The sequence below is a fragment of the Triticum aestivum genome, chromosome 7B (assembly GCF_018294505.1).
Source record: "Triticum aestivum cultivar Chinese Spring chromosome 7B, IWGSC CS RefSeq v2.1, whole genome shotgun sequence".
Lineage (NCBI taxonomy): Eukaryota > Viridiplantae > Streptophyta > Magnoliopsida > Poales > Poaceae > Triticum > Triticum aestivum.
In genome coordinates, this window is record NC_057813.1 from 752758632 (window position 1) to 752776578 (window position 17947).

The 17947-nt window shown below is 47.6% G+C and overlaps 1 pseudogene; it reads left to right on the forward strand.

Annotated features, from left to right (window-relative positions):
* The first annotated feature begins 16113 nt into the window (after positions 1 to 16113).
* Positions 16114 to 17548, forward strand: LOC123158760 (lichenase-2-like; annotated as a pseudogene).
* Positions 17549 to 17947: the final 399 nt, after the last annotated feature.

Genomic DNA, 17947 nt, shown 5'->3' on the forward strand with positions numbered 1-17947 from the left:
GGAACCGGGAGGTGGGCGACGGAGGGCGGGGCCGGCGACAGCGCTCTCCGGCGGTGGGCACGGCGGCCGACGGCGGGGCCGAGCCGCGGCGGGGCGGCGGAGGGAGCTCGGGCCGGGAGGCGGACGGCGCGGGCCGAACGGGCGGACGGCGGCGGCGGCACGGGCTCGTGCGGGCCCGATCCGGGTCTCGCCGGGCCGGCGGCGCGGGGCGGCGGCGGGAGACACGTGGCGGGCGGCAATTCGCGCGGGGAGCGGCGGCGGACATGTCCGGCCGGGGGCGGACGTGTCCGGCGCGGCGGAAGACGATTTGCTAGGGTTTCGGGGGTTTGGACTGCGATTTTGACGGGAGAGGGCTAATTTATAGGTAGAGGGAGCTAGGAGAGTCCAAATGAGGAGCAGTTTTCGGCCACGCAATCGTGATCGAACGACTGAGAGCATGGAGGGGAGTTTGCTGGGTTTTGGACCACTTTGGAGGAGGTGTTGGGCTGCAAAGAGAGAGGGGGTTTACGGTTACCCGGTTAACCGTTGGAGTATCAAACGGACTCCAAATGGCACGAAACTTGACAGGCGGTCTACCGGTGCTATACCAAGGCCGCTTGGCAAGACTCGGTCCATTCCGAGAAAGTTTAATACCCGCACACAACGAGAGACGAAAGGGGAACGCCGGGGAGCATAGGAGCGCCGGATTGCAAAACCGACAACGGGAAAAAGGCTCGGATGCATGAGACGAACACGTATGCAAAATGAAATGCACATGATGACATGATAAAATGCAACACGCAAGCAAATGACATGGCAATGACAGCGAATAACTGGCAGACACCTGGCGCATCGAAACCGGGGCGTTACACTGGCTCTCTAGTGCATCAATGAAACTGTTATGTTGGAACTGCCGGGGGCTTGGTGACGCCACGGCGGTTCGTGCTTTGTTGGATGTCCAGCGAAGCTCCAGCCCAGATGTGATGTTTTTGTCGGAGACACACTTAGAAAGCTATCAGGCAGAGTGTTTGTGGAGGAGATTGAGAATGGATCAGAAGTTGGTATGCGCTGGAGATGGAAGGAAAGGTGGGCTGATGTTATTGTGGAGGAAAGAAATAAAAGTGCAGCGCATGGAACTTGATCCTATGTTCATTGATGTTAGAGTGACGGATGAACAGAATAATGAATGGAGATTAACTGGCATGTATGGTGAATTCCGTTGGGAACACAAGCATAGAACATGGGAGAGAATGAGAAGATTGCATCATAATAATACATTACCATGGCTTCTGATTGGGGATTTGAATGAAATACAATTCCTACATGAGAAAGAAGGTGGTAATCCAAGACCACAGCAGTATATGCACGCCTTTCAGGCAGCAATTGAGGACTGCGAGTTGAGGGACATGGAATATGTGGGAGACCAATTCACGTGGTTTCGAGGCAGGATTAGAGAACGACTGGATAGGGGCTTGGTTAATGATGCGTGGTCCACTCTTTATCCTCATGCCGCATTACAAAATTTAAACTATAATAATTCAGATAATAGACCCTTGTGTGTAGACACAGAGTATTACTCGGGAGTGGCGGCCAATGGTGCAGCCAGCAAGAAATTCGAGGCGAGGTGGCTGCATGAACAGTCATTCTCGGATGTCATCGAGGAGGCGTGGAACACGACAAGCGCGGCTGCGGGACAAAATACGGTCTATGAAAAACTAAACCGCATGCACGATCAGTTCCATGTTTGGGATCAGAGCGTTTTGAAGAAGCCAAAAAAGACTTCGGAAAGCACATAGGGAGCTCGAGAAAATTATGTCTGGCCCTATGAATGATGAAAGTGAATCGAAAAGGAAAGAACTGTCTGAGCTAATCAAGTTTCTGCTAGAACTCGAGGAGATACATGTCATGCAGCGATCTAGAGCAGGATGGCTCAAGCATGGGGACCGGAACACGAGTTTCATCCAAGCATTTGCTTCAGCGAGGCGTAAGAAGTACTTGATAAAAAAAATTAAATGATGACCAGGGTAATGTGATTGAAGGTACATCAGCACTCAACATACATGTCCAAAATTATTTCGGCAACCTTTTTGCTTCAGAAGTAAACCATGTTGACCCTGCTGTTCTGCAAAATGTGCAAACGAAAGTTACTGAGCAAATGAATGAAATGTTATTAGCCCCGTATACCCATGATGATGTACGTAAGGCTGTGCATAGTATAGAAGAAAGAGTGCTATAACAAGATCAAGGCAGAAGAGGAACGTGCGAAACGGGGTCAAGCACATCTAGTTTGCGAAGGTGACGAGCACAATGAGGGCCGGGGCTTATGATGGCCGCAGCCACCACATGTGTCACCACCAGCATAGTCGTGCCCCAGGTGGTCCATCTGAACGAGGAGAAGGTGCATCCAGAGATCTCACCTCTGGGGCTGTGGTATTTCGATACAAGGGCTACTAGCCACAAGACTGGTGACAGAGCTATGTTCAGTACTCTTGATGGATCAGTGCAGGGCACTGTTAATTTGGAGATGGGTCACACGTCACAATCCAAGGGAGGGGTTCAGTCATCTTCAGGGGTCAGAGCGCCAACCAACGTGCAATGTCTGAAGTTTACTACATCCCGAGTCTTTGCAGCAAATATATTGTCTCTTGCCCAGCTAGATGAAGGGGGGTGCAGGATTCAGATACATGAGGGACTGATGACCATTCATGACACAATAGGGCTCTTGATGGCTCGTATTCGACGGTTAGTGAGCCGCCTCTACACTGCAGTTCTGCCTATCGCTGCACCAACCTGTTTACTGACCAAAACTGATGATGAAACCAGGCGCTGGCATGCTCGGATGGGGCACCTACACTTCAGAGCTCCGCGAGCTGTGTCATCCAAGGGCATGGTGATTGGAATGCCGTTCATTGACAGAGTTGACGAGTATTGTGACTGTTGTGCTTTGGGCAAACAACATCGCATCCCTTTTCCTCAAGTTGCTACATACCGAGCTGATCAGGGGCTGGAACTAGTCCATACAGATTTGTGTCGTCCTATAAACCCATCAACGTTCAGAGGTAACAAGTAATTTTTACTTGTTGTTGATGACTATAGTCGATACATGTGGTTATCTGTGCTGAAATCCAAAGACGAGGCCTTTAGTTCTTTCAAGAGAATTTAATCTATGGCTGAAATTGAAGGGAGATGCAGGCTCCGGCGACTTCATTGATTACTGCAGTCTGAACAGCGGTCTACATCCTCAACCGGTCCCCGACGCGCAGCCTCGACGGTGTCACCCCCTACGAGGCGTGGCACGGCCGTAAGCCCAACGTGCAGCATCTGCGCACTTTTGGTTGCACTGTACGTGTGAAGAAGCTAGGTCCGGGAGTGACGAAGCTCTCCGATCGATCGACGCCAATGGTTTTCATCGGATATGAAGAAGGGACTAAGTGCTACCGGGTGTACAATCCAGTGACCAAGAAACTTCAGCTAACTCGTGATGTTTTATTTGAAGAAAGCAGGACATGGAACTGGGATGAGCCGGGCGCGTCCGTGGCGGCGTCCGCGGCACCAATGTTCATGGTGGTTTATACCACCGGCCCCAGTGAGCAGGAGCTAGACTCTGGCAACGCCTCGAGTTCACAGGCGAGCGGTAGCGCGGTGTCAACCTGTACAACTCTTGGGTCACCACGGTCACCCGTGTCGCCGAGCCGTGGGAGTCTGCGGCACCCACGGCGCCGGCTCCGGCCAAAACCAAGGGCGTGTCTGCTACGCCTACACCGGCCCACATCATGGGCTGGGCCACACCACCAACCCACGACGACATACGGGATAGACTCCGGGCCATTCATTATCGGCGTCTAGAGTATATACTCGACGTGACCGAGGATGCCGCTGTTCGGGAGTTTGACGAGCGCTGTCTTCTTAGTGCCGAGGAGCCGTGCAATGTTGACGCTGAATGTTGCCGCGCAGCCCCTTGGAGCATGTTGTGTACAGGCGAGGTGATACCACCTTGTTTCTCCTGGTTGGAGTCTATGTAGATGACCTCATCATCATCGGGACAGACGTCTCTGCCATTGTGAAGTTCAAGCAACAAATGCAGCAACTGTTTAAGATGAGCGACCTCGGACTCCTAAGCTACTATCTAGGGATCGAGGTGTCGCAATCAGAGGGCCAGATCACGTTGCATCAGTGAAGCTATGCCGCCAAGATTCTGGAGGCTGCTGGCATGAGTGAGTGTCATGCTTGTGCTACACCTATGGAGAACCGTCTGAAGTTGAAAAAAGAAGATGGCAGTGAACCGGTCGATGCCACTTTTGTACCAGAGTGTGATTGGGAGCCTACGTTATCTTGTGAACACTAGGCCCGACATCGCATTCGCTCTTGGGATCACCAGCCGGTTCATGGAAAAGCCTAGCTCACACCATTGGGTGGCTGTCAAGAAAATTCTGAGATACATAAAGGGAACAATGGACTATGGATGCTGTTATAAGGCTGGCCATGGAGAAGCAACACTTGTTGGTCACAGTGACAGCGACCATGGAAGTGACACCGGGGATCGCGAGAGTACTTCTGGGCAGATCTTCTTCCTTGGTGAGAATCCAGTGACTTGGTGCTTGCAAAAGCAAAAGATCATGGCTCTCTCTTCTTGTGAGGCCGAGTACGTCGCAGGAGCAGCAGCAGCATGCCAAGGGGTGTGGCTATCACGTCTCATAGGAGATATGCTAGGCAAGCCGGCGGCCAAGTTCAAACTGCTGATTGACAATCAAGCCGCCATTGCACTGAGCAAGAATCCTGTTCATCACGACAGGAGCAAGCATATTGACATCAAGTTCCATTTCATACCGGACTGTGTAGACACCGACAAAGTGGAGCTAAGTCATGTCCGTACACAGGAGCAACTCGCGGACGTGCTGACAAAGGCGTTGGGGTGGTGATCTTCGTCGAGATGTGGCAGAAGATCCGGATGATCAAGGTGGAGCTGGAGAGCTGAGTCTATGGGGTTGAAATGTTGGATAAACTCATCGTTGTTTCCTTGTTCAGAATAATGTGGTGTATGGCCGATGTGACATATGCATGCACGTTGCATTGTATACCGGGAGTGCTATGGCACGTCCAGGTTGTTTATTTTCTCAATTCCTTGTTTAGTCCTCCGGTTAGCAAGGCACACGAAATGCAGTCGTGGGATGGCACGGCATCACGCAAATTGTGGGGCAGTCTGACCGGAGGTTAGTTAGCTAAGATTCATTATAATCGAGCTACTCATTCAAAGGAATAACAGAAAGACTCGCGAAGGTTCAGGCGAGGCAAAAACTACTGTCTGTTGTTCGTTCTCGCCAGCGATTTAACTCGCCACTCCGGCAACTACAGTACGTGCTTGCATTCCGTTCCACGTGCAGAGAAATTCACCGACGGAAGCTCCATGAGTACTTGCTGGAATATATGTGTACGTGCCTGGCTACATTCTTGCATCCCGTTCCACCTGCAGAAAATTAAGGTAATTCAATCAAGTGAGTTTGATCTTCTATATATGTAATACGAGGGAATTATTCTTTCTCAAGTAATTACTTCCTTCAGAACTCATATGGCAGATCAGATTGAGTCAAGGAGCCTAGCGCAGAACTGCATCCATGATATCAATGGATGCGTTCATACCACATCGCATTGCCCTGCAAAGAGAGCCTCGGCTCAGTGGTTGGGCATGCGCTTGTGCAGCCTAGCGACCCGAGTTCAATTTCTATAATTGACATGTGATGCACAAGTGTTTTCCCCCGTTTATTGAGGATCAAGCTTGGTGTGTGGTGTAACCTCTCATTAAGAAATATCTTGATACTCATTTAAAAAATTCTGCGGACCATGTTTATCTTGGTACTCATACTAAAATGGTTGTATGCATCCCTGGTTGGTGCAGAGGCCGAAAAGTGAAAATCTCTCCCATTTTTTGATTTGTTGCAAAAAGAGAGTTAACCCTAACCCCCGCATCGCCCCTCCCGCGGGCGACACGGGCGGCGCTGCCACCTCGTGCCACTAGCCCTCCCCCTCCTCCCCTTCCCCGCCGCCGCCGGCCAGAGCCGCCGGGGCAAAGCCCCCCGCGGTTGCTGGCGGCAGGGGCCTTCTCCCCTCCTCGCGTCCGGGGCCTGCGAGGGTCGCCAGGCCGGGCGGAGGCGCCGGGCCGCGGAGATCCTGGTGGCGCGGCATCGACAACCTTGACGGCGGCGACCTGATGGCGCGGCTGCAGATGGGTCAACGTCTAGCTATGTGGCGGCTGCGTGCGGGTCTCCTCGTGGTGGCGGCCTTAGCCGGCGGCGGGGCGGCACGTGCGTGGCTTCCGGCGAGGGGTGGGGACGCGGTCGCGGTGGCTTCCCATGCGACACGGATCTCATCTGGTACACGGTGAAGAGCCTGCGGCATGTGCTCTCGGGGAGGATGTATATCCTCGCCCAAATCCGTCGGCGGCATGGCGGCGGAGGTCGCAGTGGCCGGCGTCTCGGCCGGTCGGTGGCGGTGGAACAAGGCCCGGTGGCAGCGGCGGTGTTTTGTCTGGATCCCGGGGTGGCGGCCCTGGATGATGGCGGTGGGTGAAGCTCGGGCTTCCCGCGGCGGCATGGCATGGTGCAGTCCCTGTTCAAGGCGGATCTGTGACGGTGATCTGTTTGCGGATTGGTTCAGATGAGAGACGGTAACGAGTGCGTGTGATCCATCTCGGCGGCTCTCGCGATTTGGCAAGGTGGGGGTGGGAGCCCTCCTCCAAGGCTTCTGTGTTGGCACACTCTGGCAGTGGCCGGTGCACCAGGGCTCCTACGGTGGCACTGCTGTTGCGATAGGTCGCCAGATCTAGGTGGCTAGATTTGGGGCTTTGAAGGCCGTCGAGATGGTGCACAGGTTGTCGCGTGGATTCCTTGGGACTGATCCGGGTGAAAACCTGGTATTCGGTCGTTGGCTGGAGCCGGTGATGATGATGCCCTTATCATTGTTTCCTTCATGAAGGTATCATTGAGGTGAAACTCCCACCCCCACCCAATACCTCCGGGGGAAACCCTAGATCAGTTGATCGGATGACGTCGGCATTCATGTGTCGTTACCCCCTTGGGGGCGGCATTCTTGGAGATGCACTCGGGCTCGAGGGACCAGTGGTTGGCTTCTTCGGTGGAGTGGTGTTTCTTTCTACATATTCATGGCAGAGGTTCTTGGCGGCATGGAGCAGCGGAGGCTTGGCGTCAGATGTGTGGCAATGGACACGCGCAGGAGGTCGACGCTATCTGGCGTTGTGGTGGCGTCGGCAGCAGCTAGACCGGGCAAGGCAGATGTAGCAGTACAGCTCTGAAGATGGATTGGTGGCAGGTAGCTGCGGCGGCCTCATACCCGTCAGGCGTCCTGGTTGAGGAGCACACCGGACTGGTGGATGCCCATACCCGGCAGACGTCCTGGTTGGGACCTAAGGTCTTAGATGTTTAGGTTTGGTTGCGAGGTCTGTTTGGTATTAGGCCCAGACTATCAGCATCCCTTCATCAATTGGTTAGGAGTAGCGACAGTTTGTTGCCTAGACGGTGGCTTCAGTCTTACTGTTATATGACTTTGTAAGGTCTTGTGTGAATAATTAATAAAATGGCTGCATGCGGCTGGGGGTCCTCCTCCATTTCTAAAAAAAACTTCGCATTGCCCTAATTACAGATTGTTGCGACTTAGACAAAGCATTAGATAGGGCCTGTACGATGAGAGTACACTTTGTATGGGGCATGGCATAATGACTCAACGAGAAGATCTTGGTCATGGTTGGATAGCAGAGAAAGTTATGGCGTCCAATTTTCAGGTTAGAACACCGATGTGCATGCTTTGGTTCTGCGTTCTGCACATAAACGGCAGACAGTAGCAGCTATGACGGAGTACAAGAGAAATCCCAAAATGAACCGAAAGTGCAGCCTATGCCATCAAATCATTCAGGGCAAAAAACTGCTTTGAAAATTGAGACCGCTCAAGATGGTACAAGATGTATGGAGGGTACCCTATACAGCAGGTACATTTGAAAAAATATAATACAATTTACAACTTACATTATCACAATTTTTCCTTCAACTTACATCCCAATATATCATGCCTTCAAGCTCTATCGGTATGAGTTACTGGATCTCCGTTTCTTGGCGGTTATTACGTGTTCGGGCAGGAGTAGGCCCATCGCTCGCAACACAGGATGTGTTGTAGCCTAGAAGCAGTCTTGTAGTTGATGAGCTGCATGCATGTGTACAGCAGTCAAATGTGATCAGCAGGCTAGGACGTCCGACACCCACATGTTAGTATTTATTAGTTCAACCATATCTTTCTACTGATCTATATTCCACTATGACACTTATCTCTTCCACCACATAGAATTAGAAACGATGTAGGATATGGATTTGCGGCAGCGTATATGTTCTCCATCAGAACTTGGTCCGATTTTCAGGTATTCAATCTACCTCTGGTTATTTTGTTCTACTCATGTCGAAGGTTTGAACCTACCACAATATTTGTGTAGTTTTCTTCTATCTTACTTAACTGTACAATCGATTTGCCACAATGATCTTAACCTGACCTTCTTTAACCTTGACGTACATGCATGGAGACAAAGTTGTACGGAAAGATGCGCAAGAGGTTGTTTCAGGCATCCTTATCTACGCCTCTGGCGTAGTCAAGGTGCATCACATCACGGTTCATAGTCTACAAGGACCTATCCAATTGCGTACAACAGGTTTTATATGGGGTTTGTTACATTTTGACAAAAATTTCTCCTAAACTTTATAACCAGATGAATACACGAAAGCAGTTAAATATAAGGACATCAAGAAGATGCGTGTTCTTCTATTTCATGGTTTAGAAAAAAAACATTGGGACATATATACAAGGTAATTGGGAACACCAGTAGAAATATTACATAGTTTGAAATATGTATTCCTAGTTCGTCAAGTGACTATCCAAGAGTGTAGGACACCACGATACGTGGTGTTGTAAAAAGCATAAGATAGACAAGTTTAGGCCACAGATGCAAGAATGACAGTAAACATGATTGCAAATATTTAGTTTCAGTTGGCAACTACTTCTATTCCGGTCAAAAGAGAAAGCATACTAAATCTTTTGGTCGGGACCATCGTTTCAGGAAAGCATCATGGTTCTTCGTATGTTGAAAATCTATATATTGTAATAGTCAACATGATTTACAACTTTGGTAATGTATTATACAACATGGCTTCAATTATAAGACATCATTGTATTAGGTACTTATGTAGGATAGACCAATGAAACACATGCAAGTCATGGGAATTACAAGATTTGAGACATTAAGTTATGAACACAGTGTCGGAGAACATTAGTAAACAAATTGGTGAAAATTTTGTCACACAGTTCGGCACATTAACACTATATATGCTACATAAATTTATCTATTAATGTGTCATATTAATTTTCATGTTAATGTGGTATTTAGATATCCCTTGAACAATAGAAAACCAAAATAGATGTTATGACTTCCTTACAATTACAGTAATCTTTCTTATTCTACTTCTTATGTAAACATATTTGTGCATACAAGCCAGAAATAAATGATGTGCATGACAACTTGCATACTGTTGGAGAAGAAAAAACTAATTTTGTAATCCCAAAAAATAATCTAGATAGCTAAATTGCATACTGTTAACAGGTATGTCAATTTTATGAGAGATTTTTTAATAATAATTTATTTGTATAATTTCTAATATTACTGGAAAAATACATGTGTGTACCATTATAAGCAAAGTTCGTCAAAGAAAGTGGAAAATACTGATTATTATAAAGCATTTCTCCACAAAACTACCTATTACATGAAGATGTTAAGTTGAGATAGTACTATAACAAATTGTTAAGCATGTCAGTTATTAAATTATAGATACACAAAATCATTTTGTTCAATTTTCTAACAAGTAACTAATCAGTCATTTTCATTTTACTTCACATGTTAATATTGTCCTGACTCAGATTTTCTAAACATTGAGCGTGTTTATCGAAATAATTCTTAGCATCTACACTACCATATCATTATGTAGATTCTCATTGAATATATTATCATATCATCTATAAATATATATTTATTTATTGTAAACATTCATATTGTTCTCAATAAAATTTTGATTTAGGAAAAATCTAGTACGGAAAGTAAATTGACATGCAGGAAGTATAACAACTAGGTGGTCCAATCAAGCCACATAATGAATTTCAATTTATTAGGACATAAGATTCTCATTAGCACTTACTTTTGTAGGCTAGCCCGTGCGAATGCACGGGTTGACTACTAGTTATTCTAATTTCTTGGATCATAAAAGTCAGGAGTATGAACAGGATGTTCATCAACACTGGTAGATTGTGCATGTGCATCCAATGAATTAGCAACATACCTACATTCTCACAGCCACTTACATTGTTATCGCCGATGTTGGTGTGGATATTTTCTTCTAGCTGATCATCTTCCGAATTCCCATTAGTTTGCTCCTCTTCCTCTATTGCAATAGCGACCGTCATCATCTTGGTTTACCAAAGTAGTGGAAGCACCATTATTACTCTTGAGAAATTTGTACATATCTCCTTGTTGTGATTGTACCAATTTATCCCCAATCTTTTTCCTTTTCCTATTATTGCTATTTGATGCATACGTCGGAAGACATGATAACACGAATTCAACATATGGACACACTAGCAGAGGCAGAGAAATATGTTAATATGAGGGGGCCAATGCCCCCCCCCCCTCCCCAGCTTTGAACCAATTTTTGAAGAAAACATAGGAGGGGTTACATGGGTAAAAAATTAGCCTTTGTGCTCCCGTGTCCTCCAAGAGTCATGGTTTGTCTTTTTCCCCAGGAAGATATCGGAGCCGCGTCGACCGGAGCCTCTGGGTCCGTGTCAGCTGCTGGCGGCTTGACGAGCATGATCCGCTCTGGGTCTGCATCGACCGGAGCCGCGTCAGTTGCTGCCTTCGCCTTGTCCTGGTGGACGCAACATGCTGGAAAGACCTTCTGCATAAATCAAGAACAAATAAGGTGACAAAGTATCACCCTGTGAAATATCCCTCGACGGTGTAAACATATCAGTTCCTTGAGAATTGTATCTATCTGAGTGAGCTCACAGAAGTCATAATAAGATCGATCCACTAATTATCAACGCCTAGCTTCTGCATCATATTTCTTACAAAATCCATTCTACCCTATCATAATCTTTATGCATATCAAGCTTTACTGTGCACAAACCTGCCTGGCTATTTTTTGTGTTCTTGATTTTATGAATACATTCATAGGCCACGAGGATACCATCTAGCCAGGTACAAAAGCACTTTGGGTGGGAGAAATTATATCAGGCAAAATCCTCTTAAGACATACAGCAAGCATCTTCGAGGTAATTTTGTAAAGGACATTGCACAAGTTAATAGGGTGATACTGAGTGATTAACTCCGTAGAATCCACCTTTGGGATCAAGACTATAGATGTGTCATTCCATTTTGGTGGTATCTACTTCAAATTTATAGCATTCAGAACAGCGGCAGTAATATCATCACCAAGGACATGTCAATACTTCATAAAAAATATTGCATGTAATCCATCTGGGCTCAGGGCCTTTAGATCACCGATGCTAAATACAGCCTTATGCATGTCCTCAGTAGAAAACGAAGCTAGGAGTATACCGTTCATTTGGTCTGTGACCTTTCGTTGCACTATTTGAAGTAGTGCAGGATCTGTATGCTGCACCTCTGACGTAAAAAGATTAGTAAAATAACCTTGTATATGTGGGTTGAACTCTTCCATACCTTCCATAAAGTTACCATTATCATCCTTTATTTCTTGATATAATTTCTTTTACGCCTTGCTGCTGCCTAAGCCTGGAAGAACGTTGTATTTTCATCTCCAAAACGGAGCCGGTCAACTCGTGAACGTTGCATGCTTTGTATCTCTTCCAATTCGAGTAGATACTCTACTAGTTTGTGGCACCCCGGCTCAGAGAAAACCGGAACGCCCCGTATTCCAGCCCAGAGATCGAGATGAAGTCTTCTGGAATATAGCACTGCTTAGCATAGAACAAACCAACTCCTTATTGCAATCTATTTGGGTACAAAGGTTACATCGGCACGGCGACACTACGCCTGTCACTGTTGCTCTATGCAAGCAGCAGAACAACACGATGCATTGGAAGAACTGTAGCAGCGGAACAACGGCGACGGTGGTGAACTCCACTCTGCAGGGACTCTGGCTGGAACGCTTATCGTAGCTCGCACGAACGGAAACCACGGCAAGCAAGCAATCAAATCCGGCATGACCTGCAAGCTGGCATGACACGCCAGGTCAGTACATTGAATGTACTTGCAAGCTCACAATAACCAGAAGCATTCAAGACAGACAACAACATGGCAATTACAGGTTAAACAGGAATTAACATGAGATCATCAGAATAACATGGCATGACCAACATAAACATGATACAACTAACACAACATGAACATATTAATCCGACAATACTAGCATGCAACATGATGACACAATATGCACCACTTATCCTGCTCGGGCTACCTCATAACCAACACATGCATCACTTACCAACCTCAGACATCACACAATCATCTCAGGATCAAATCAAGCTTGGTATAAACAATACCGTAGTAATCATTAAATGACCACACGGAGCTTGATCTTTACCCATGATTCTCGCACAACATCACGAATATCCAACAACTCGGTATCCTCGATACCACAGTGATCCTTACGGAGATCACAACCACGACCAACACTTGGTCCCAAACCGTGATCCTTACGGCGATCACAACCACGACCAACACTTGGCCCGTGATCCTTACGGCGATCACAACCAACTTATCTCATTGTTACTAAGCACATTATTCTTATTACTGTTGACTCACGGTGTGACCTACTTTCGACCTGGGCCCTTATCCGCGGGCATGGCTATCAATAGATTTAATGTACACTCTGCAGAGGTTAGTACACTGTACCCACACTACGGAACCCATGGCCTCGCACTCCCATTCGGGTGGACCAACGGCGTTCCGACAAAACCGATCTACTACCATGACACTCTTCCGGCCACTCCGACTCACCCCCTCTGGGCTAAGTCATGGATGGCCCCGTGTCTACCTCAAGACACAACGACCACCGTCGTCGCCCGTCCCACTCTGAGACACGGATCCAAAAACTAACTCAACAACGGGCACACAAGTCTTATGTCCGCCTACCTGAGCGGGGTAGCGCGCGCCCATAACCTTCCCTCGTTGGAGGCACCGGTGAGAGGCACAACAATAGACCCAGTTAGGACCGTCCCATACCGGTAAGCGTGGTTGCAGTGGTCAGCATCGTTTCAGCGGCACCATGACTCAGCCAACAGTTGTTCAAGTTCAATTTAATCCAGTTAAACTTGAATGCAAATATAATGAGTCATGATAAAATCATGAACTTGATATCAACATAATCATGAGGGTATCACATGACTATCCACCATATCAACAATAAATCATATCCACTGAACATGGCATACTGACTAGCATGACCATCACCAACATCAACATGTACTGCTAGCAAGCATAAACATATGAAAGGAAATACTAGCAGGTAGAACATGATAACAGAGTACAATACAACATAGTACAAAAGTGAACATGCAACTCTAAACATCACCGGAACAACGATAACCATCTTTACAACATGCAAATATTTAATAAAGATTCAAGTTGAAAACCATGGCTACTGCATGACTATCATACAAGTGGGTATTGTGGCTTGCCTGGGGGTGAAGTAGGCACCGGGGAGAAGTGCAGTGAAGTCGCGGAACGAATCGCCGGAAAACGTACTCTCTCGGAGGGGGCTGAATAAGGGCAAGGGCATAATGGTCATTTTCGTAGTGTCAAACTATAGTCAAAGCATGAACAACAGAACAGGCTCGACGAAACGAAGAAGTGAGCATTGGTTTCACCTTATTTGGAGTTACGGATAAAAATATATGATAGTTTTTCTGCCAGGGACCTATCTGTAAGAAAAATACTTTCAAACAGGGGCCTGGACAGAAAACTGAAAGCGCATTTCGGAGATTACGCCTTCGGTCAGGAAAAACGGCTCGCGGCGGGGTGCCTCCACTTAAATGACGTGGCGACGACCGGTCAAAAGGGGCAGAGGCGGGGCCGGGCGTCAGGGCCGCCAATAGGTAGGGCCGCGGGGCCCGCCTGGCCAGGTCAACGCGCCAGCCTGGCCGCTTCCTTCTTCTTCCCGACGCACGCCCGCGGTATAGAGGACGGTCGCGCTCTGGCGACGAGCCCCGGCGACACGGGCCACCTCCGGCGAGGCTCCGGCCACCGGCGTGCTCCCCGTGGAGTGGCGCATCCATTCCCCCACTCCACGGACTCCAGAAACGAGGGGAGCGGCGGCGACCTTGAGAATGGCGGACGGCGGTGAAGGGCTTCGGTAGTCGGCGTGGGGAGGGGTTCCGGCGAGGAAAAGGAGGGGCTGAGGCTACGGGGAGGGTCGCCGGACCTTGGGAGAGGCGCTGGTCGAGAAAGAACAGCGAGGGGAGGCCCTGGTCGCCGGAGGCCCTGGTCAGTCTGGTCGAGTCCATTGGGGTGTGCCAGTACTGCCATTGTTCCACTCTTTTAAGTTTAACGAAACTGATTGCACCAGCTGCCCTAGCTACTAATTGACTCATTTGCGGTCTTGTGTACTCATCGTATCTTCAAAGTGCACCTGATCGATCAATGGTACATGACGCCATCAAATCACTAGCCACTTCAAGGCTGACCCGCAAATGGCTCTGTATACGTCGGTTTTTATGTCCGGACGTGATCCTGGACATGATGCGGGAGAGAGACATCTAATCCTTTTCATAAATTAATCTGTATTTGTTTGTTTGGGAGGAAAAGAGAGGACCACATGGTGATTTTCGTTGGTCAAGTGAATGTCCGGACACCAGTATAATTCCATCAGTTTGTCTTGGATTTGCCGGAAAACGGACGTTCAGATCACTCTACGGACCGATGGGATCCCATTGAATGACAAAATTTAACATAAACGGTACGGACACTATAATCCAGACATATACCAGAGGTTTGAGAGTCTCCTTTAAAGATGCACTGACTAACATAACCCAGGTGTTGGGTCTGCTGGCCTTTCCAAGTTTGGTCTGCCTGAAATGGCTTGAAAAGAAATAACTATGATTTACGTACTTTAGTAACAAAAACAATATTTAAGTCAGGCATCAACCACTAGAGTATGTGGGTGAAAAAGATAAGGCCTCCTTTTGGTTTGAAGGAATTTTATAGTTCTTATAGGATTTTTTTTCCTTTAGAGCCCTTTGGTTCATAGAAATGGATACCTATTCCAACATAGGATTGGTTCTAGTCTTTCATATTTCAAAGAAAAATAAGCATGAGCCTAGACTCAATGAAAAAATTCCTGATGTGAACCAAATGACATTTTTTTCTGTTTCTACTCATAATATTTGAGATACATGACATCTTATTTCCTATAAGTTTTTTATTCCTATAATAATCCTATCCTATGAACTAAAAAGATCTAAAAAACAGTTATGCAAACCTAGAATCTACACGCATGCATGCATCATGCATGCGTACAAGATTTCAGTTAAATGTCCTTTTCGGAGAGATCCCTCGCCAACAGATGAAAAGGCGGCTGCTCGCTTGCTGTGTGTTCATGCATTGCCACAATTTTTTTTGGCGAAAAATGCATTGCCGCCATCATATTCTTCCTTAGGGCATCTAGCGGCTGACCCCTAAGTCGTACTACCTTAGTCGTGATTTATTGGCCTTCTTCGTATTTTGTATATAATTTTGATCTTAGATCTAACTAAACAAATTTTGAAGCATGTAACAAAAACAATATAATTAAAAACTATGTTTAAATATGAATCCAACTATGTAATATTTGGTGACATGCATTATAATTTTCTAAGTTAAATATATTGTTAAAATTTGGCATAAAATACTAAGCACACCAATAAACCAGAAAGGAGGTAGTACACCCTATCTATCCGCATATCATTTCGGATCGATGTCCCGACACTGGTAGGAAAGCCGACCATCCAATCGCATACCCCAAATATGCATGTGGCTGCCTGTAATAACAGGTTATTTTCTCAGAGGTTAACGAACCAATGTTACATGTACCTTACGCGCATGCAGTCGTCGTGTCCATCGGGGTGTGCTACGGCATGAGCGCCAATAACCTGCCGGCGGCGAGCACCATCGTGGGCATGTTCAAGTCCAACAGGATCAAATCAATGCGGCTGTACACCCCCGACCAGGCGGCGCTGCAGGCCGTCGGCGGCACGGGCATCTACATGGTCGTCGGGGCGCCTAACGACGTGATCCCCAACCTCGCCGTCAGCCCGGCCGCCGCCGCCTCGTGGGTCAGGAGCAACATCCAGGCGTACCCCAAGGTTTCATTCCGGTACGCCTGCATCGGAAACGAGGTCGCCGGCGGTGCCACCCGGAACCTCGTCCCGGCAATGAAGAACGTGCATGGCGCGCTCGCTTCCGCCGGGCTGGGCCACATCAAGGTGACCACGTCGGTGTCCCAGGCCATCCTCGGCGTATACAGTCCGCGGACGTGGATTTTTAGAGCACATGCACCCAGGCCCTGCTATCCTAGCTCTCCAATATCGCTTTAAGATCCGTGCGACACAACTAAGTTTCTATACGAAATTTTCTTTTTTTTGCTTCTCCTACATAGAACATATCTTGAAGTTGAAACCTATGCAGGATGGCAAAGCTTTCTAACTAGAATCTAGGATAAATCTTTCAGATTTTTTTGTCCGACGTAAATACTAAAAATATGATTTTTTAATCAAACAAAATGTATTTTGTATATTTATGTTTGACAAAAAAATCTGTACGATTTATCCTAGATTCTACTCAGAAAGCTTTGTCACGCTGCATAGGTTTGAACTTCAAGATATATTCTATGTGGGAGAAACAAAAAAGAGAAATATATTTGCACGAATCTTAAAGCAAAAAATGGATGGCTAGATAGAGAGGGCCTGGGTGCATATGCTCTAAAATATATTTTCGATACAGTCCGCCCTCTGCCGGGTCCTTCACCGCAGAGGCGGCCTCGTTCATGGGCCCCGTGCTGCAGTTCCTTGCCCGCACGCGCGCACCGCTCATGGCCAACATCTACCCGTACCTCGCCTGGGCGTACAACCCGAGCGCCATGGACAGGAGCTACGCCCTCTTCACCGCGTCCAGCACCGTGGTCCAGTACGGTGGCTTCGGGTACCAGAACCTGTTCGACCCCACGGTTGACGCTTTCTACACAGCCATGGCCAAGCACAGCGGCTTTAACGTGAAGCTGGTGGTGTCGGAGAGCGGTGGCCGTCGGGCGGCGGCACCGCGGCGACTCCAGCCAACGCCAGGTTCTACAACCAGCACCTCATCAACCACGTCGGGCGCGGAACCCCGCGCCACCAGGTTGCCATCGAGACCTACATCTTCGCCATGTCCAACGAGAACCAGAAGGCCAGCGGCGTGGAGCAGCACTGGGGACTCTTCTACCCCGACATGCAGCCTGTCTACCCCATTAACTTCTGATGGAGCTAACTATTCTTTTAACATAGTACAATCGAAATTGCTTGCATACGCGAGTATACACTCACCCCAATGAACGCACACGCGCACACCCTACCCCTATGAGCTAGTGTCCGTATGCCCTTATGTATAATTAAGAGGGTGTATGCCATACGTATGTGCACATTATGTATATATTGTGCAGTGCGTGGATTGGGTTGCCACCGCTGAGGCAGCTCAGATGCGTACGTACGCGGTACTACTGGTTTGCTATACTAATACAAAAAGTGTATGTATGATTTACGATGGAAGGGAAGCAGATGTAAACGCTCTCCCTTCCTCGATATATTGATCATACATTTGATTCGTACACACATGTGTATGTAAGTAGGAACTATATTGTAGGGTTCGAAATTTCGTTAA